General features: G+C 41.1%; 1 protein-coding gene and 1 long non-coding RNA gene across 6 annotated transcripts in view; one reads left to right on the forward strand and one right to left on the reverse strand.

Annotated features, from left to right (window-relative positions):
- The window catches only part of CHST8 (carbohydrate sulfotransferase 8), a 186,020-nt gene that overhangs the window by 76,042 nt on the left and 88,226 nt on the right, over positions 1–21,752 (reverse strand). The gene's annotated exons all lie outside the window — the stretch shown is intronic.
- Positions 11,959–16,732, forward strand: LOC121664405. The gene is made up of 3 exons (XR_006016003.1): positions 11,959–12,081; positions 14,519–14,605; positions 16,030–16,732. It is a non-coding gene; the product is annotated as an uncharacterized LOC121664405 (long non-coding RNA).

Here is a 21,752-nt window from a genome sequence, read left to right on the forward strand (position 1 = left end):
TTTGAGATCAGAAACCAAGGGCTTGGTAAGAGTTCTTGGATTCTGTGAGCAGACATACATAAAGGGTGTGAAAGGAGACCAGATTGCAGTGTCTTTGCAGGAGGGTAAATTATATTAAATTATATTAATATCATACTGCAGAACCACTGTTGGTCATCTCTAGAGGTGGAAGATATGGTTTTCCCTTGGTGGCTTTTTCTCCTGCTAAGTTAGTTTTTTGACTCTCTTGAGCTCCAGACTCCTCTGTGTTCTCTCAACCAGGGCATCCATTGAAGCGTTTCCTGAGCCTGGATACCCTGATCAGGTTGCTGTACCTGTGCCACATTCCTCTTTGTGGGTTTACATGGCTGAATTACCAATACCTTTCCTTCTTGTTGAACAGTGCTCTGAGTTACTCCGCTCTGGGTCAGTCCTGTTCCTTTTTCTTCTGAAGCCTACCTCCTGCCAGAGGTATTTATTTCGTTCAGGCTCATGTGTGCCATGCCTGAGCTGTGATACTGCTTGGTGGGTGTGTATGTGAGGATTTTTTTATTTATCACCAGGGTATCAGAGCTGGAAAAATCTCATATATTACAGCAAGATATTTCTTTTTTCTGTGTGGTAGAAGGTGTATTAATGCTAATTTTCAAAGTTACTACATGAGGCTACTTTGTGTTAATTTGCCATTGAATTACCATGCTTTGAGCTAGGAGCTTTAGGAAGCACAGACTTCAGTATTAAATAAAAACCTATTCAGTCTACTTTGACATCAGCTCCCCATGCTGCACAATGTTCATTTATTTTTAAGCTACAATTTCACCCGTATTTGTAATAGAGAACAATACTGCAAATGCACAAAGGAATGTCGCAAGCAGGTAGGGATCAAAGTGGCTGCCTATCACACCTTCAGAAAAAGGTAAAGGCTTGACTTGAAAGGCACCAAAACTAAAAGGATAGAATTGGGCATTGCAGTCTGAAAAGCACCTGCATCTGTAATTCTTTCCTGTTCCTTTTCCTTTTCATTTCAGGAGAGCCTTAAGTGGCTGAAAATTCTAGTAAATTAATTTTATTCTGTTATCTTAGGGTACCTGTGGTACTCTAGAAAGGCTCCAAACAAGCACAGCATTCATGTTTGCTTTGCATTTGGTTGAAAAATCTATCACAGAAAGGTAGTCACATGGTTAGCAATGACCATATTACAAGATTTTCTGGAGTTAATTTCCCATTATATGAATACTTTTCTCTTCTCTTTATTATCCACTCAGAAGCTATTAAAAGTCCTAATGGAATGGCAATTAATACAACATGTTTGGATTTATGTTGGCAAAAATGTCATTGAAGCTGTGGAAACCCTGAGCAGACTCCTGTGGGGGCAGCTTGTGCCAGTCTCTGCTGTGTTGCTGGAGTGTCCCTGGTGAAGTGCTGCTGACAGAGCTCTCTGTGCTCTGGTTCTACTCATTGTGAAGGACCTTGGCTATTTCTGTGCCCTTTGCCAGAGATAATATGGACTCTGAGTTCCTGTCTCTGTTTGCTGCAAGGAAAGGGCTGTAAAAACCCACCACTTTGCTCTTTTAACACTTGTTTTGGAAAAAAAATTGCTGCAAAGAACAGCCCAGAATTTTGAGGACAATAGCTTAGGCAAACTTGCAGGTCTTTTTTTCATGAATTGCAAGAGACCTTTGATGTTGTGAAATTTCATTAGCTGGGGTGATAGACCATGCATTTATATTCCTGGTCACCAAATGAGCAAAAGAAACCCCAGTCTTACAGACAGCAGTCCAGGCTGATGCTGCGTGGGCAGGCCTCCCTTGCTCAGGTGCAGTCTGCTAGCAAGTCTGAAAATCTCCAGGCTTGTTCAGTGGCAGTAAAATTTCACGAAAATTTAATGATTAACAGGAAGGTGTCTGGATTGTTAATGTTAACGTTAATGTTAACTTCAGAGAAAAGAAAATAGTTATAAGAGAAAACAAATAATTCTCTTCCAGCCTCATGTTCACCATGACACCTCCAATATTTAGGTAGGTGTGGATGCACATTAATTTCTTCAAGTAGAGGTCAGAGTGTTAAAACACTTGCAGTATAAACTGCATCTTTGGTACCAGTGGGACTGCTTCCAGAGCCTGTAGATCCCTGCAGCTGTTGAAAGGTCGATGAATACACAAGGTGAAAGGTGTGTGAAATAGTCAAAATGAAACACATTAGTGAATTTTATTTATTTTCCTGAGTGCTGATAAATTTGACAGTGTCTGTTCCACATATTTTATTAATGTGTTCAAATATGCAGACTGAAAAATAGATGTGATGAAATGAGATACCTCACAGATGCCTTTCTGAAATCTCAAATCTGTGGAACAAACTCAAGTAATGCAGTTAATGTCTTCTGAGCTCAGGCTGACTTCTTCCTGAGTAATGAGGATGCAGTGCCCTCAGTTCAGAACAACATTCTGCTTTGCTGAACACCCGGCTGGATTTAATGGGAGTGCCCACAGCGTGGTAGCTGCAGCACCGAGGGCATTGCTGTGACTGGCAGGATGCAAGGAAAGAAGAGTGAAGTTAGGAGTTCTCTTGTTTAGCAAGATTATCTCTGGGAAACTTCTGTTCGCACCCAGCATTGCTTGCTTGTGTCATAAGAAACTGGAAGTCTTTGAAGGTGAGCGGAGTGTGGCAGCTGCCCACGGACAGCTCTCAAGATGTTTGCTTTGGTAAAAGCAAACAAAATAAATGGACCATTTCTAAAGAAGTATAAGATGGGGAGTTTCATTTTATTTTGGATTTTGGAGCTGCAGTTGCTATCCAAAGTTATGAACTATTTTTCTAGGGATTGTGCATCCACCACTGCTGCCAGCTTTGGATGATGGGTTTTTTTCAGCTCCACAAGTGCTCTAACAACACGTTATCAACACCACAAGCCACAAGAAAACCTTCAAACAGTATTTGCACCCTATTAGTCACCAGAGACTCCACCCTACCTTAGTTTTGCTGCCTGGGGAAATACTTGTTATTTAATTTTTGTTTGTTTGGTTGGTTGTTTTTTTCATTTTAAAGGATAAAACATATTTTGAATGCAAACGTCTAAAAACTTAGGACAACAGTTCACAGATCTGTAAAGGGCTTAAGCCCCTTCCAATCTTAGTCAATGACCATAGTCTCCAATTTTTTATATTCTGTACCATGAAGCTTGAAATAGGTGACACTGCACTATGTTACCTCCAGAAATGTCATTTTATACTGAGGAATTTTCAGGTGATCTCACCTCTTTGCTGCAGGCTCAGTACATGATATTTCCTAATACTGTTTTAAGATTAAATATAATTGATAAGCGATTTCCTTGTACATGCTAGGACAGGGAGCTTGTCAGATATATGTGGGAAGGGAGCCCAGCAGACATGTGGCAAGCCAAGTTTTGGGTTAGAACTTCTCTGTGTGCGGTTCTGGTTGTATCACTGCTCTGTCTTTAATGGGCTTATCCCTGCTCACCTTCTTTTCTTCAAGTAGTTTGTGGCCAACACAGGACGCTTCTCATTTAGCAGCTGCCATGCCTATTGTGCAGATTTATCTCTGCAGCCATAGCTGTGAACGTTTTTATTGGTTACTGTCAGGAAGACTCACACAGTATCCATCCTTGGATGGCCCTCGGTAAGTGGGAACATTTCCCTAGCATAATAATAATAAACTAGTGTTTGAGGATTTATGATGAACATAAGTTTTATGTCAGTTTTCCATCAGAGCATGGAGCTATCAGGGTAGGAGGAAATGCCATCACGTGAGCCACAGCATTTTGATGACATCCACAGGCAGGCACACACAGCAGTCTGTCCCTCCAGTGGAACAGTGCACAGTTACACTGTTGACTTATTTCAGATACAAATTGTGACCCATGTTTTAAAGCAAGTTTCATAACAAAGGGAAAATGTTCTGTGCCAGTGACAGCTGCTGAAAATTGCAGTGTCAGCCTTAGGGCTGCCTGGCTCCAGGATCCTGCCTGGCTCATCCATTCCTCTGGAAGTGTGTTTGGTACAGCAACAGAGACTCTGACACTGCAGGTTCAGGCTGTGTCTAAGTTGTCATGCAGGGATTTAGGTCCACCACAAGAACATCTCATGCCCTTCTCAACACCTGAATAACTCAACACAGCGTGGCTTAGTTATTTTATACCAAGTTAAATGATGCAATGGGAATTGAATGCAGATAACCAAAAAGGAGGAGCAGCAGGTTTCAAGACTCAGGACTTCCAGATCTATTTCTACTTCTTCCAGGTATTTCCTGTGTGATGCAGTTAACAGTGTTCACTTTAATTAACCTTCCTGAGAAGACAATATGCAATAAAGCAGAAGTGTTCCTCTAGTTCCAATCCCCCTCCCATAGCCAGGGTGCCATCCAACCTGGCCTTGAACACTTCTGGGGATGTGGCAGCCACAACTTCTCTGGCAATCTGTGCCAGGGCCTCCCCACCCTCAGAGTAAAGAATTTCTTCCATACAGCTAATATAAATCTCCACCCTTTTAGTTTAAAAACATTCCCCTTGGTCCTATCACTGTCTGCCATTTAAAAACTCTCTCTCCCTCTTTTTCTAAGCCCCCTTTGTAAGTACTGGAAAGTACTGGAGTCTTCTTTTCTCAAGGCTGGACCACCCCAGCTCTCCCAGCCTGGCTCCATAGCAAAGGTGCTCCAGCCCTTTGATGATCTTGGTGGCCTCCTCTGGACCTGATCCAACGGGTCCATGTCTGTGTTGTGCTGCAGGCCCCAGACCCGGACCCAGCTCTGCAGATGGGGCCTTGTGAGGGCAGACTAGAGTTGAGAAGCATGCCAATCATTCTAGATGTTCACAAATTGTAACTGAAGAAAACCGAAGTTCTTCCCTCCCTAAAGTTCACATGCAATAGAGAGACTTTGTTCAGCTGGTATTTAAAGTGCCAGTGCCATGCTAAGGCCTGTCAGACTTCATTTGGGAAGTGCCCATGGTTGTGATCAGAGAGCAGAGTACTCAGAAAATATGTTGTGGGTTTATTAGAAGGGACTTACTCTCAGCGTCAGCTCTTGAGTGTAAAGCCAAGTGACAGACTAGAAGCATTCAAAGCAGCTCCTGGTTAATTCCATCTGCCAGGAACAGCTTCTTCATTACAAGGAAAAGGAGGGAAGGAAATGCAAAGAAAGCCTCATATAATATCCCTATGAGTTTTCAAGCTTGTTTTGTCTCATATATAATTGCAGTTATCAGTTTCCATTTATAATCCTGTAATTCACTTAGTGAATGTAATTCCTATCTTTTCTAGAAGCAGTAGGAATTCTGATAGAAGACTTCATTTTATATGTTTTGGCCCAACTTTAAAAAGGCATTTTGATGCCTGATTCTTTTAAGGGATTTTGCACTTATGTTTTCCAATAGCTACACATGACTAAACCAGACATGCTTTGGTAAGAAGAGCTTTGTGCAAGAGGGATGGCAGTCTCAGGAAACACCCTGGGAACAGAGGGTAAGAGTGCTGCAGTAGGCACTTATTTGGCATTTATTTAGTTGTCTTTCTTGGCAATCGCTGAATTTATCTGAAATTCTCTCATCCTGCCAATTACATTTCATGTCCAGTATTTGTGACTGACAAAAGCTAGTAAGAATTTCAGTTCTTTGTATTATTTCTCTGTTACTTTTGATGCTACAGAAGTTCAAAGCTTTGAATGAGTTCTGACTGTACTTTGTCCTCCTTGGACGTTCATGGAAAATACTGGCATTTTTTAACACACAGACTGAAATTTGATGTGCTCCTGGCACAGCTCCTGTAGATTCCTGACCTCTGAGATGAGTAAGAGCAGTTTTGCTTCAAATGTCTGGAGACCAAGAGGGCAGGGGGGACAGCCTTTGCATAGATTGTTACATCATGCTGTCCTTGGCACAGTGGTCATTACAGAATCATAGAATCATTAAGGTTCATAGCAAGGATGGGAATATTACTCTCTCTCCTATTTAATTATGGTTTTTCTCTTGGCAAGGGAAAGCTTTGAACTGAAACTTAGCTATTTGTTTCTCTATTTCATAAAGATTTTTTTTGAATTTTTATTTTTAGCAAGAACATTTAAAGTAGTCATACGTCATACCTGAAACAGAAGTCTCAGACGTTCTGAGTATTACAGGTTTGTTGATTCAGACAGTTTTCATTTCTGTCTCTAAGAAAGGAGCTACTTGAGGTGACTGCTGATTCTAGGACTTGGAAGAAAATTTGAAAGTGCTGCCTCTTGGGCAAACTGAACAGAACAAATCTGATTTACAGACTAGTGTTGGATTTCTGAAAGCACTTTAGTAGTTTAAGACCACAAGCACCATTGACTTGAAAGTCAATAAGATGTTTTTGAGAATCCAGTCAGTTATTTTGTAACATGTAAATTCTTCTGCAGCAAAGGCAAGCAAAAACTGCAGTTACTGACTGCCCTCACCAAATTACATCCTCACCTTCAGCTGTACCTTCTTACAAAGAATCATTGGAGGTCATGCCTTTAGCAGTCCATGGGGCACCAAGGAAAGGTCTGTGCCAGCAGGTTTAAAATCTTAAAAGAAAATATCTAGAACACAAAAGTTTCAGCACAGGCATGGAGATTCAGAGGAAAATCTATATTGGTTATTTATAGACTGGAGTTGTATTGCTTCTTTGCCTCTGGATATTTCGGTGCTGTGCTGCTCTCAAAGACATAAGATACCAACAGAGTTGTGGTGAGTTTTATTGCTGGTTTTTTGTGAGGGCTCATTTTGTCTCTCTTTAGGCAGCTGATTTAGGTATTTTCAGTAGGCTTTCCATGTATTCAAGGAAGAAGGAAGGGAAATATTACGAGGTGTGAACCTTCCTTTGGATTCACAGTATAACACAGCACAGCAACAACAACAGAGTCATGGGCCATCTCTTAGTAGTGGAATTACATTTTTTTTCTAAGTAGAGACTTAGAGTCAGCACTAACAAAAACATATTCCTGGGTAACAAGGGTGTTGGAAGGCAAGCAACCCTCTGGATCTCTTGCAGCAGATCCAAGGTTTATAATTACATGATGCAGTTTGGGCTCATTTCAATGTTATACCAAGTGGAGAAAGAGAAGATTCACTGTTCCAGGATACTTAAGTTTTTATTGTATTTAATTCTTATTGGAAATGTAGCTGTAATAGCTGGTGTGTTTTCTCTCCCTGGGCTGCCTTTCCTTCCCTGCCATCATGCTTGAAAAATGCAGAAAGTGTCACAGCAAGACAATTGCATCTGTGTTGGTGTGCTTTGACAGCTTCTCCATTTCTGCCCACGAATTCTTATATGTGCACTGTAAACACAGATATTTAAGTTTGAATTTTGCTCTTATTTCATAATATTAGTTATTTATAACATAAAATAAACATTAATATATCAGGTCTCTGTAGCATGCTTCCAGACTACCCAGTGGAATTTCAACTGAAGCAGTAGAAAACCTGTTGAGGAGAGCATTTTCCTCCAAACCCATTACAGCCTTTCCAGAAGGGGCTAAAATAAAGGTTGGAAATGTGCCTCTTCTTTCTTCCTTTCCTAACAAGAAACCTGATTTTGTTCCCAGTCTAACAAACCCATCTAATCTTTGTAAGTCTACCAGCTCTCATTTTTCTTTTTCTAGTCCTATAGTATTTTCCGCTCTTTGCTGAAATGATTGTCCAGAGGAGGTAATGAGTTTTGTGGGAGCAGGAGGCTGGTCAGACATTCAGTAATGATGACTCTGGTGGCAGCTGCAGAGGCACATGGAGAGCTGTGGACCTGCAGAGGGCTGGGGAAATAGGTGATCTCACCTCTGGGGACTCTCCTTAGCATGGCACAGACGAGTAAATGTGTTTGCTGATGCTGGGAAGGTTAACAGCCCTGTGGGGGTGGGTGCTCTGTTCTGTGGCTCCCTAGCACCAAATGTGGCAGAAGCCTGTGTGTCTGTACACTTCTATACCCTCAGCATTTGTGTGCACGTGTCCTCTAGCAATAACACTCCCTGCTGCTGCTGCCATGAGGAGAACCCCAGACTGTGGTCAGTGACACTCTGTACTGGCTCCCATAAATTTGTCCACTTGGTGAAAAGAGTTTGAGGCTGAATTTGTGGCTGACTTTGAATCAGTGCTTGTGCCTTAATACATTGGAGAGTTTGTTCAGGAACAGTTCATCCTTTTGAAAACATTACCTTCTGTTCTGCCAAGGGCAGTGCTGGCTGCAGTTATCTGGCACCCTGGGACACATTTCCAAACCAGTGAAGTCCTTGGAAGGTTTAGCTCAGCGTCTGTCCTTGTCTCCAACACAGACATATAATAAATACCTGTTAATATTCTTAACACAAAGCAGATGGACTCTTTGGGGCAGTACCTCAGCAATGTGCAGAGTGTTAAGGCCATTACGCTAAAGTGACAGCAAACAGGGTACTTGGGTTTTCTCTTTTTCCTGAGTATGCTGCATTTGTTTATGGTCTTTTATCACAAAATGGTTAGTTCCTAGAAAGTATCCCTGACAAAGGGTGAGCCTTTGTATCCCCAGGTACTCAGTCTTTGTAAGAGGTTATTTCACCTCCCTCTAGACCCCGTCTCAAAGGCTTTACTCCAGGTGCCCAGGGCTGGGCCTGTCAGAAAGGCCTGGCTGCCAGTGCCAGCATTGCTGAGCTGGGCTCAGCCTGAGAGCCAGGGAGGCTGAGTGTGTGGCAGGTGCTGTAGGACACTCTCGGGAGGGGGCTGCACATCTGTCCTGCATCTGCCCTACCCACAGCACAGCTGCTCTGGCAGCGGTGCGCTGGGGTGATCTTAAGGCTTCTTATGACCTAGCAGGGTGAACATCTCCAGCCTTGGAGGTTCAAAGTCTTTGCTATTCACCACAAGTCCAGGCCAGCCTCCTAGAGCCATAAATGAGCCTTAATTAGATAGCATAAAATTAGTATGTGAGAATTCTCTTAATTGGGACACCACGGTGGATGCCATTATCTCCCTTAAAGGAAAAGTAATTTATTCTGTAGAGCTTTGAATGAAGAATGTTCACATGTGGTAGGAAAAATTCATGGTAGATAAGTCTAAAAAGGCAAAATGAAATATCAATCAAAGTTATAAAATATTCACTGCATCTAATTTTTTTTTCTAGTATTTTTTATTCTTTTGGATAGCTTATTTGATAAAAGACAAGAGATGAGTGTTTCATGCCTAAACCACACCTAGTAAAACCACTTTGCTTCTCAATACTGACCAAATGTTGCCATTAAGCAGAATATTTGATATTCCTGTTGTGCTCAAGTAGCAGCTATTGTCAATTTATATCATTAAACAGAATTGCTTTCCTTGAGGAAAACCCAGTTAAGAGAACTCTGCGTAACAGTGACTGGTCTGCTGTGCTCCTAATGCTACTGATCATGCAGCTGATCCCTTTGATGACTGTTCAAGGCCCTAAATCAGGCCAAAGACTTCTAGGAAGATGGCTCAGTTTTCCATGTATGTGAACACATATGAAAAAGGAAATAATTAATTTTTCATTTTGGATTAATAACTGCTTATTCAGACTTGGAGTTAATATTCTGCCCATGAAGGCCTTTATGCAAGCTAAAATATGAAGGAATCATGTTCAAATATCTGTAATTAACATGAGATTAAGGAAATAGATGTGTAGAAATCAGTGCCATGATCTTTCATGTGAGAATTTAACATGGAAATAAATGATTCACGTTTTCATGTGAATTTTGGCAAAAGGATTGGCAAGCCTAAAGGTTTAAGATCAGAGATGATTATCTGTGGTGTATTTTGGAGTAACAGCAAGGATCAGTTGCACACAGCCTTATAACAACTTATTTACATTCAGCTTTTTCTACCTTCAAAAATTCTTTTATTTCAAATGTGGTTTGATAGGAGAATGGAGGAGTTGATTATGAGTGGAAAATTGACCTTTTGTTCTGAATTTAAAACACATTTCCATCTTCTGCACGATTCTCATGTTTTTTATTACCAAAATCAACATCCTCTCTCAATGGCAGAAAGGGCGAATGTGATTAAACACCCACTCACTTGGAACAAGTGGTATCTTGATTCATTTAATTTAGAACATCTAAAGCTGTCAGTGACTTGCCATCTGCTGAGGGTACCTGCTGTAGTCTGACATGCCCTCACAGCCATTGGTCACATAAGAGAGATCAGGCTCCCTCCTTCAAATGAGTATTTGTGTAGTTTTCACCTAGATAAAAACTGAGCAACATAAATTGCCTCAGAAGGTGTAAATTTATTTCTCCCCAAATCAAATTTGTAATGCCTCTGAGTTAATTTATCAACGCTATAGTAAAAAGAGTCATGGCATTCAAAATGGACTGTGTATGCCCAAATGAAGATCTTCTCATTACGTGAGTATTTCTGGGAGATGTGAATCCCAGCTGCTTTGTCATTGTTTCTCAAAATGTTTCTAAGTGGGCACCGATTTAAAGTAATGCTAGGAGGATGGAAGTCTAATATTTTTTGTTTTGTTTTGCAAACAAGGAATAGTCATTGTGACAGGGGATGCAGTTTTGATAGTGCAGAAGAGACTTAAGCTGCTCCCCTTCCCCCACCTGTGGAGTGGCTGGTTTGAGTGGCAGGTGCTTTATGGCATGGGAAGGTGTTGAAATTTGCTTTCTCAGCTGCATCTTTTATGCAGAGTACAAAAGATCACTTCCCAGTTTTATCAACCTGGCACCTTTCATGACCATTGTGAAAGCCTTGGAGCTTTCTGTAGTCCAATATCTATCCTAATTTGTATTCTACTTGAAATTAAAACCAGCCGTTCCTAAAGAAGTCTGAATTGGTAAAGTCAGTGCCAGTAATACAACAATTAGTTGACTGCTCTTTGAAATAATCTGTGGAAGAAAGGCAAGAACACACTGCTCTTAAATGGGAAATATAATGCCAGAGACCATGTTAAAATTAAACACAAAATACAGTCAACAAAATGATGTAACGCTGGTTAATGATTTCTGTTCCATCCATAACTTGGCATCAAGTGCTGCAGACATACAAAATCTGGCATAAAGCCCACGAAAGCCAGCAGAAGTCTTTCCTCTGGCTTCAGTTTGCTTTGCAGTAGAAGCTGATTCTTTAGGGCTATCAAGTATACAATCATTTATTTTTTTAAATGCCCAGGAGTTTTTCATCCTGCAGTGTTACAAATCTTGGCAGGTTTAAGATTTTTTCTTTGAAAAATATATCTAGTGCAGACTCAAGCATTTTTCAGATTAAGTTTCAAAACTTGGCCTGTGTATGATCATGCAGCATCTTGGGAAAGAATGAAAATTATTTTAGAAATAGTAGAGAAATTATACGTGGAATGCTTTCAAAATCAGCTCAGCTTTTCAGAGTGTAGGGGAAAAGACTCGTATTTATGGCCTTTTAACCCCACTCCCCAATTCCTTTGCAGAAGCATGTTGTGTGCCTTTAGATTTACCACACACAAATTGGCACTGTCAGCATGGAAAATGCATTCCTGTTAGTTTTCACATCTTGCTTTTATATTTTTGTCAAGGGTCAGGAGCTCTACCTGGGGTCAAATTCTTCCACTCCTCTGGGCTGTGCAGCTGTGGGGAGAGCAGATGTTGGCACTTGGGCCTTGTTGGGTAGGGCCAGGCACATGGGCACCGTTCCGAGGGATCTTGTGCTTGGAGCATTAGCAACTTTTGCACTGCTTTTCTAGCTTCCAAAATCCTGCCCAAAGGCTCTCTGTTTTCATCTCCCTTGTGGCTCTCCAGAGCTTTCCCACACTATGAAGAGCTGCAGGGTGGTTGATGGGAGTACCCTGGGTGAGAGCCACAGGTGCTGCTGGCACTCAGGTTTGGCATAATGCCCCGGGAAATACTTTACTTAGGTTAAAATTTTAGCTCTAATTGAGACACTTCATTGTTTGGAAATTCTCTAGTGTAAAGAAAAACTAGGAAGGATGTAGGGAAAAACACCTTTGTTACCCAAGGGGTTTGGAAAGAAACTTCTGCAGATAAAATTTGAAGTGAAGGATTTAGCAGATTTGACTTCCTTTCACAGCTCTGAGCCCACTCCTTGGTGGAAGGAACAAGTGATCACACTTTCTCATGGCCCAGTTGCCCTGTACAAAATGAGGACAAACTCAGCTCCTTGGACATAAGGTTAGTCTGCCTTGTTGGTTTAGGCTGTAAATTCTCAGGTGCTCTGTGTCTGTGCACAAATGGACCCAGCCCACAGCCCCTGGCCCCTGCTGTCTCTTCTCCCATCTTCCTCTTACTGTAAAATGAAGAATGAGACATCCACATATGTTTGGAGTCCAAATCACATCTGACTTGCTAAATAGACCCTACACACAAGGTTTTGTTCTCAGGTGAACACAGTGGCTGTGTGGTTTGTCACTCCTGGGGCTATGTTTTCTTTGGGGTACTGATTTCAGCTGAGGGTTGGCTTGCAGGAAACTCGGAGCAGAGCAGGGCTGGCGATGGCCTAGAGTTTTCAATCTGAGCTACAGTCCTTTGCATTTTCTGTGGTATCCAAGAAGCTTGTTTCCCCCCGTCCGTATTTCTGGAGCTGTGCCCATCCAGGTGTTGGTTCTGTAGGGCTGCAGTGCAGGAGGGCAGGGGGAGCACAGGAACTTGCCCAAGGAGCATCACTTGGCTGCGCCCTGCGGTCACTCCCCGGTAGCCAATGCTGTTCAGTTTGACCTTCCCAGCACTCTCACCTACCTTGGTCTCTCCCACCTTAACAAACCACAGTGCTTGCCAGACTAGTACATTTTGTACCATTATGTGTCTTTCAGAGTGCTGTTTACTTAAAAAAAACCTGTAGTTTTGATAACAGCTTATAAAATCATTCCTTAAATAGGAATGTTTATTCTTATCCTATCAGTAGAAGTGTCTGGCTAAGAGATTTAGAATCAGTCAAATGATTCACATTATGGGTAAATTTTATCATTTCTAGAGCAGGGAAGAAAGTAATTTCCATTTCCTTTTTAGTGCGCTGTGAGCCAATTTGCTTTGAGGTCGATCTGTAGGCTAAATTGTGGGGAGTCACACTGTTTTGATAGAGAAGTGTGTGTGGGGAGAGTTAAAATGCTTATCCAAACGTTTAAACTCCTTATTCTCTCATACCCTCAGTGCTGCATCTGACACCTTTTTATTTAATCAGTTCTCTGTGTCTCTCCTGCACCATTTTTATTGCCTATCAAGTCATCACCTGATTATGACTCTCCTTCCCAACGTCTTTACAAAACAGGTACCCAGATCATAGAGCCACAGAATCACAGAAAGACCTGGGAAGGGACCTTAAAGCCCATCCAGTGCCACCCCTGCCATGGCAGGGACACCTTCCACTGTCCCAGGCTGCTCCCAGCCCCAATGTCCAGCCTGGCCTTGGGCACTGCCAGGGATCCAGGGGCAGCCACAGCTGCTCTGGGCACCCTGTGCCAGGGCCTGCCCACCCTCCCAGGGAACAATTCCTGCCCAATATCCCATCCAGCCCTGCCCTCTGGCACTGGGAAGCCATTCCCTGTGTCCTGTCCCTCCAGCCCTTGGCAATTGTCTCTCTCCAGCTTTCCTGCAGCTCCTTCAGGCCCTGCAAGGCCACACTGAGCTCACCCAAAGCTTCTCCTCTGCAGGCTGAACAATGCCAGCTCTCACAGCCTTTCCTCCCAGCAGAGCTGCTCCATCCCTCTGATCATGCTGGTGCCTCCTCTGGACTCTCTTCAGCAGGTGGACAGATGTTTATACAGATGTTTGTATGACAGTGCTGTGGTTTGGATACTGGGCAGTGCTGCTGTGTGGATGCTTTGCAGTGCACTGCAGACTTTTCATGTCAAATCAAGTTATTCAGTGCTAAGAGCTGGCTTTGCTTTTTAATCATCTTCTTTGAAAACCACTGTTTTCATTTTTGAAAGAGGCTTGCACGCCAGGCCTTTAGTGTCTGAATTTTCCCCCCAGGAGCAGTGGGATACAAATGAATGTAACAGAGATCCCCCCTATTTACAGGCACCTTCACAGCACCCTGTCCTGGCCCCCGCTGTCTGAAACTGCTCCTTCCACAAAAAGTGCTTTTCAGAGACTGTTTTCATTTCTGTTACATGTGTTTGCTGACCATGTCAATTTTTGTTTAAAATGGTCCATGTGTGCTGTTTGCAAGGCAACCACTTTGCTTACAGGTCTTAAGTTAAAGTGACAATATCAAGGTAGTAAGGCTTAATAACTGATCCTCTTGGGAAATTAAAAAAAAGCCAAAATTAAAAACCTCATAGAATTCCATTCAGTTGGTTTTTTCCCTAGTTTTAAATAAATTCACTGCAAATCTCTTTTTTGGAGGGGAGGAAAAAAAAAAGACTTGGATAGGGAAAATATTCAAATATTAATCAAGGGCACAGAATTCATTACAAAAAAAGTAATCAAAGTACTCTCGAGATGAGAGCAGGATAAAATGACAATATACAGCTGAGGAAAACCAGCTGGTTTTAAAACAGTTTAGAAAAATGATAAAGCTGTGTGTACATTATGTTTGTTTTATGGTCTAGCAGCTACACACAGCTTTAATAACAAAACCCTGGTTTGTACATAACTGTCCTGGTTTTAGCTTTTGTAGTATTCCTGAGCCTGGTTGGACACAATGTAAGGTCTGTGTGGGAAAGATCCCAAGGGAGGAAAGCTGGACAGTTTGCAGGTGGGTGACACATGGCAAACCTGTTTGCATCAGCTGCTTCTGGGGCAGGACAGGAGAGAATCTGACCAATGCCAAGACCTCTCACTGAATCCTTGTAAATAAAGCAGCAATCTCTTGATTCTGTAATAAACCAAATTGCAGCCCCACTGCTGGATTTTCTTTTCTGTGTGCTCCTGAGGGATGCAGTGTGTCAGCTGCCCTTATCTCCCAGGGGTATTTCCCTGGAAAGAAATGCAATGTGCTACTGCTCAAATGCTTGCCCAGGTGCTGGGATAACAAAGACACCTCACCAACAAAGGAAGTTGAACCTTTTCATCAATTGTATGTAAAATTCAGAAATAGGAGAGAGTAGCCATTTCAGAAATGGCTCTCACACCGTGTAACTGCTTCTTTATATGTCTAAGTCATTACGGTGCAGTCTGTGCTGAGAATATCTAACCTACTTGCATTTCATTTGTTTATTTTGTCAGTATTTCAGAACTAAATCTGGGAACAGTTCTTTTATTTCAGCATACTAGCAAGTTCCCATACTACTGATAATAAATATTTTAGAAAACTGATTTACAAAAATAATTATTAAAGCGATTATCCTTTATTTGAACAAATATCTGGTATTTTCTGGTTTGCTAAATGGAAGAAGTAAACTTTTTTGAATGTTATAAGCATAGACTTGTAAGTGTTCCTCAAGCACCAGACTCTCATGTCAATGTCCTTCTCACCAACGCACCAAATGGACTTGTTCAGTTCTTGTGGGTTTCCTGCTATTTCATTTATTACAGGGGCATTAATATTCTTTCAAGTATAATTTGGTAATATGCAAATGAGTATCACAAGGTACATATTTTGCATGGTAAACAATTATGGAGGCCAAAAAAATTCTCTGTGCCTCTGTTCCAAAATTTTATACTACTTGTAATTCAGTACATGAACCTTTTAATTCAGTGTCAACAAATTGCTTATGAGCCCTTTGAAAGCCAGTCCAGTTTAATAATATTAGATGACAAGAACTTTCATAAAAATTAACTTCAGTGTCTTTCCTCATTAGTGAAGGCATGTCAGACATAAAGAATCCTGTAATTGCTCTGTAGGAATACTTTATATTTGTTTTTAATCAAGACATTTTAAAAATTAGTTCCTTTTGAATGTTCACTGGTGGCAGTTATTGAATAGCTATTTAGGCCAGTTTTATTATATTTCCTCCATTTAGTTGGGTAATTCACTGAACTCTGGAGACGCTTCACTGTGTTCAGGGATTTGCAATTTAAGTAATCTGTTTTTATTTGGGACATTTCAGATTTATTGCAAGCTCTTTGATCATCTGGATTTTGTTAGTGATGGTTTTACCATAGATGCTTTCATGTCTGAAAGAAAAGGTCTAAGAAAAAGACCTTCATAGCCACTTTTTGTTCCTTTCTTCTACCCAGGTGCACCCATGTTACCCATGGAGGAAACCCCAACGCTGCCTTCTTTTAAAATGCCATGAATAATTAACTTACCATAGAAAGTGCATATAAAGAACTATCTCTATCAGTAAATAGGTTTCTTAATTTCACAGGAGACTGAAACAAATATAGATGCCTAGTTTTGGAAATTTGCATGCCTTTGGAAGTTTGAGATTTTGTCCTGGGAGATGAATTTTCCTCGGTGGCTCCCAGTTGCCTGAACGCTCTTTTAGCAACTCCTCTCTGTCCTTTTCTTTTGACACACTTGCTGCTTGCCATGTCCTGTCACTGTGATACCAGAACATTATCTTGCCACCAAACCCCTTTTACTCAGGTAATATTGATGTCAAATTTCCCTTTGCTCTGAATTTTCTTTCTCTTCTCCTCTTGCTGTTGTCAGGGAGCTGCTTTGTCAGAGCGGCTCCAGGCTAAGGTGCCATGGAAGGACTGAAAGCTGCTGGGCTGGGCAGTGGGGAGAAACAGAGTGAGAGAATGGAGAACCTCAATCCCACCTAATAAAAACACAGCTTTTTCTACCATCAAGTTTCACTCTCCTGAGAAATGAAAATCCTTTGTTGTTTTGGCTAAGTTTAAAACTCGATTTTCTTTATGAAATCTGCCTTTGTTTTTCTGTGGTGGTTTTGGTTTGGTTTGGTTTTTGTTGGTGTTTTGGGGTTTTTTTGGTCTTGTTTTGTTTTTGTGGGTTTTTTGGGTTGTTTTTGTGGTTTGTTTGTTTGTTTGGGGTTTCTGTTTTTTGTTTTGTTTTCCTGGAAAATGAAAATGCTTCCATCAGTCAAGAATGCAGCCCAACAGATCTTTCAGTCACTGCTGTCGCTGGTCTTTTGACTGATTCACTGCTTCCTCTCTTCTCCTTGAATTATTGACTTACTACCTAACATACACCCCTTCAAATGCAAATTTCTATATACACGATTTTAATCTGTATAATAATAAAAATAAATCTTACATTTTTGGGGTCTTTTCCATTTCATCTCTTTTATTTCTATTCACTCCTGGTCCAGCCTTTATGACATTTATAACATTCTTTTACTTTTGAATTGAGTACTTTTGCAGTTGACCCAACAGAGATGAATATTACCCTATAGGGATCTGAGCAGGTATGGATTTTCATGACCCCTTTCATACCTGTAATATTGACAGGGGTTGCCTTTCCAAAGGGAAACTGTGATTCAATTTCTAAAACAAAGTACCTGCTCTTTAAACTGATTTAAGAGAAATGAGTCAATAAGAAAGGAATTAAATGAGTGGACCTTGCTCTTCTGTACTGGAATTAACTCCTTCCTTTTTGGCTAAGTACCAGATGATGGGAAGTGAGGAGGCACCTGCATTACAGTTTGTGACAGACAAGGGGCTTGTAAGGATTTAATGGAATATCTCAATGCATTGTTTTGCACCACACTGAATTGTTTATCATGGTCTTGAAGGGATTTTTAAATGTAATACATTAGAAGGGAAGTCAATTTGTTGATAAACAGGAATGACATAATGCAGTAAAAATTAAAAATAAAGAGTAATGTATAGAAGGCTGAATACACATATCTAAGTGAATTTATAGATTTTTTTTGCTTTTCCTTCAGGAACAGGACAGCAATCTCTACCATTATCTCAAAAGATAGGTGAAGGGAACACTGGGGTTTTGTCTTTCCACGTAAATGACTGTCATTAATACTATCCATGTCAAAATTCATCATGAGCAGCTGTCCAGCCAGGTATTAGAGGGAGCAATTCATTCTTCTAAGAAGCACTCCTACAGTTAGGGAACACATTCTCTAGTTCCTTTTATACTACTTGCAAAAAAAAGGTTTTTTGGTTTATTTAGAGCTACTATTATGAGGAAAATGAAGGACCTGCTAAGCATGCTAGATGATGTCTAACTCTTTACCATGCTCTTGGGCAGCTTCAGATTCCAGTGTGATGGTTGTGGTTTGAAGCCTTGTGGACAACGTTTGGCAGAGGCAGACAACAGGGTGTATCACCCCCATGCTGTGGGGGGAATGCAGGGAACACAGACCCTGGGGATGTGCTTGCACCAATGCATTTACCAACAGTCACTGCTCAAGGAGGTATTTCCTGGGTAGACCAGAACAGTTCAAACAGTGTCAAACACTCACCCTCCTCCACCTAAAAATAAAATTTCTCTCTTGAATTTGGTTCTGTCATACTAGGAAAACCAAGATCCAAATAATGCATGGAACCTAAAGGACATGCCTGTTTGTTGTGGAAGTTGCTCAGCTCCAGTGATGACAGGGAAATGTAAGAATGAGTAAATGGATGGCTGAGTAACAGACCTATTTGAAAAGAAAAGGGAGAACAACAGGAACCCTTCCCTGGATTTGAACATCTGTAGTGTTTTAAGAGTTGATTGTAAAGTTCATGCTGTCAATGTGTTTCTTGGGAAAAAGGCAAGGAATGCAGGAAGGAGGACCAGGAGAAAGACTTTCAGTGGGATGTACATGTGCACCTCGCCTGATGCTCTGGCATTTCTTTAATGTTCAGCAGTCCCACAGAGTTCCATGGATTTGGAGGACTCCATTATGAAGCTGAAATCAGGGAATGAATAGATTGATCAAAGTATGTGTTGAAGCCTGGGAGATGTGAATCACTGCAGGAAAATTTGGGTTAGTTTCTTGTGTTCAGATATATTGGATTCCACTGTGACTCCAAGTATGGAAAATAATACTCAAAATCTAAACCTGAAACTAGAGGCAAGGCAGAAATTTTCCCAAGGTGCTGAGCCTTTAGGACATAACTGGAACATTCATACATGAGCAGCTTGGAAGATAGTTCGATTTTAAAGCAACATAAATAAGGATTAAGGTACATAAATTTCCTGTCTCTAAAATGGGATTCTCAAGTGGCTTTATGAAGCTAAGAATATGTATAGGAAATCTATTTTATCATAAGCATATTTCCCTTATGGCATATTTCCTGTATGATCTCTAGAAACAGTTCTATTTTTAGGTGTGTTATGTAGAATGTCTTACTGATGGCACATCTAAGCATTGCTAAAAACTTCTCAAGTGCTTTAATAGGAATGATTTTAAAGCATTTGTCTGGCTTAGTTGCAGCTACAAATAACTGAAATAAGAAGCCATTAGGAAGCTAGTCACACTTCCTTAAAATTGATACTAAGCTGTTCATAACACATTCTGAACAAAACAGCATTTTTTATTTATTCATTATAGATTGTGCCTTAAGGAGAATGGATTTTGTTGCAGTAAACTAAAATAGTTATGCACAAAATAAATACATGACAAAACAAGGAGGCAGAAGAAGAATTTTAAAGACCTATATACCGTAGAATGTGAAACACTGTTCAAGTAATGAGACTGGCTTGGTTGATGTCCACGAGAAAATCAAGAGTGGGAACCTGTAGTTACAAATGTGTTGGTGACGTGTGGGACTCTCAGAGAAATGGAAGCACTGGATTACAAGAAAATGGATATTTGACATGCATTTCATAGTTACCTTCTATAGTTGTCTTTCAGTTCTTTCCTCACTAATGCTTGTTATCAGCAGCAATGCAGACATGACTGCTCGGTGCCAACAAGCCCCTGAACACAAGGTGCATGTCTATGAACACTGGATATACAAAACAAGACAAGCAGAGGCTTTTTCTGATGTCTCAGTGTCATTGCAGCAACAATATGACACCATTGTGCACTGCAAATGCTGTGAAGATTTTAAAACTGAAATTCAGAAATATCAGAGGGCCTTACTGAATTCTGTCGACAGGTGCTGCTGCCCTAATAGCTCCTCCAGTAATCTGAGTGTTCAGGTGCTCTCTTCTTCCTCTTGCCTGGTTAGCCTCCATATCTTCCAGTCCTGCCTTTGTGCAAGTAGGGACTGCTCAGCTCAGCCCACACATGGCACATACCTCTCCCATCATCCCTGTCTTATTTTAACCTTTAGTGACTCATCACTTACTTTTGCATGGTCATAGGATCACAACATACCAGCTTTAGAAAAGCCCCCCAATAATTTTATATTTTAGCCAGTACAGGAATGTATGCCTCAGCTGGCCAAGTTAACTGCAGAACCCTGCACTGCAGCACCCTGCTGGCACTAGGGAAGGCTGTACTGTAGAAGTTCTCCTCCTGACAAGGCTGGACACTTGAACGTTGGTGACTGATCCTGAAGGTGTTCCCAGAAAGTGAACAATGTGGTACAGACCAGTTACAGAGCAAAGAACTTTTGTTGTTAGCTCATCCTCCCAAGTGGTAAAACACACTACATGAAGTACTGCTGGATCTGCATGAGAATCCTAATTACTGCTCTATTCCTTGCTAGGTAATAGTGACAAAATGCAAAGCCTCAGACTGTGCTGTTTCTTGCTTTGTTTCCCCAGTCTCTGAAGGACTCTTACATTTAGATCTCATTACAGGTGTGCACCAAAACTGTGGAAGTCCTTCAAAAGTCTATAATGTGGACAGTTGTGTTTTATTTGAGGTAATTAAAAAGTGGTAGGGTTTTCCTTCCTTTCCTTTCCCAGGCACAGAGGTTACACTTTCCTTTGATAAAGCATTTACCAAGTATTGGGTTTCCTTTCAAATGCAGCATCTGTTTAGACCCAGAGCAGGTGGTGACAGCCACTCATACCATGCTCATAGTACTCATATCATGTGGGACACGGTGCAGCAACCATCCTGCTGTTTCTCTGCTCTAATAAATGAGGAACCTGTGGGTAAATTACAGCTTGTGGTGCATGATCACGGACATTGTAAATGGCTGCACCGCAGTTGTCTTAGCAACAGCCACAGCCCACAAGCTAAAGAACAGCTTCGTAACTCACAAGCGGCTAAAGAGACATCGATGCTTTGTCTCCTCGTGGAAAAATGCATGCACATTGTAATAAGTGTTCTTCTCCCCATTAGAATTAATTTATAGGGAAAGCTGGTGATAAATATACATTTTCTCTGTTACATGAGCAGCCTGCATTCTCATGCATTATGGGACACTGTAACCAAGAGGACGTGTGCACAGTAAACTGCAAAAAGCAAAAGGCCCTTATGCTACCTGACTGAACAGGAATGTACTCTGTACATATCAAAAAAATCTTGCCAGAACCCTGCTGAATTGCCCCAGAGAGGGCTTGTCAGCATTGGACTCATTCACAGATGGCTGATCCAAAGGAAAGACCCCCTAACTGATTCTGGCTTTGGATCAGAGCTGTGTGTTTAAAATGAGCTTTTAGAATCCATTCCCTGTGAGTGAGACCCACTGAAATGAAATAATTGATATAGGCACCAAAAGCTGAATTATTCCACTGCTTTCCTAATGCATTGTGTGAGGCTGACAGTATGAATTGGGCTTGGGAGCCATGTCGCTGTGCCTGCTCCAGCTTTGTGATACAGCAATGTCTGTTTGCTGTGCTTTTATCCTGCACTGAAAGGCCAGTGATTACTCTATCATGACGGGATAATTTTCAAAGATTTTACTGGGGATTATTAGTTTTACTGCTCTAATAAACATATAATTAAACAATGCCTCTGTATTATTGGATCCTAGTCTGCTTTGTACACAATGGATTTACAGCATGTCAGTAAATATTGGAACTGTGTTGCAGTAATTAAGATTTACATAAACCTTCTCTGGGAGGAGAATGAGAGATTTTTACTGTGAGACTCCGCTGAAGTGGTTGGAAAGTATCTGTTTTGTTCAAGTATAGCAATATATAAAAGGTA

Source organism: Corvus kubaryi, unplaced genomic scaffold (assembly GCF_017639235.1).
Source record: "Corvus kubaryi isolate FWS band 111438036 unplaced genomic scaffold, C.kubaryi_AGA036_p1.0 37300, whole genome shotgun sequence".
Classification (NCBI taxonomy): Eukaryota; Metazoa; Chordata; class Aves; order Passeriformes; family Corvidae; genus Corvus; species Corvus kubaryi.